A 462-nucleotide genomic window follows, 5' to 3' on the forward strand; every position below is an offset into this window, starting at 1 on the left:
GTGGTCGTTTGTGTGTGCATTTCTCTTTGAATGTATGCAAGTGTTTGCATATTTAAACAGAATACACTTATGTTGTTGGAGCTCAGCTGCGGACGTATCAACTAAGTTACTTGAATCTGAATGCTCTAAAATGCCGTAGTTTCCGGATCATTTTCGAACGAAAATAATCTGGAATTTGATCCTTATCGCATCTTCCATTCATCCATGTGTTCAGCTAATATTCATGTATTCATGCATGTTATCAATCTTTTTATTCACACATTGCCACAACGCGGCAAAAAGAGGGGGTTTGACAGAACCAGAGAAAACGCGATTCAGTCTCCTTTCTGAGCGGGTGACGTGAACTAAATAAAGCCTCTGGCAGCCGCTAAGAAGGGTACGATAGAAAGTGAATCTTTCATGAAGATGAAAAAGACTAGTAAGGATTCGACTCAGCAATTCATTAGTTTGAAACGTTAATAA

The sequence above is a fragment of the Penaeus monodon genome, chromosome 15, assembly GCF_015228065.2.
Source record: "Penaeus monodon isolate SGIC_2016 chromosome 15, NSTDA_Pmon_1, whole genome shotgun sequence".
Classification (NCBI taxonomy): Eukaryota; Metazoa; Arthropoda; class Malacostraca; order Decapoda; family Penaeidae; genus Penaeus; species Penaeus monodon.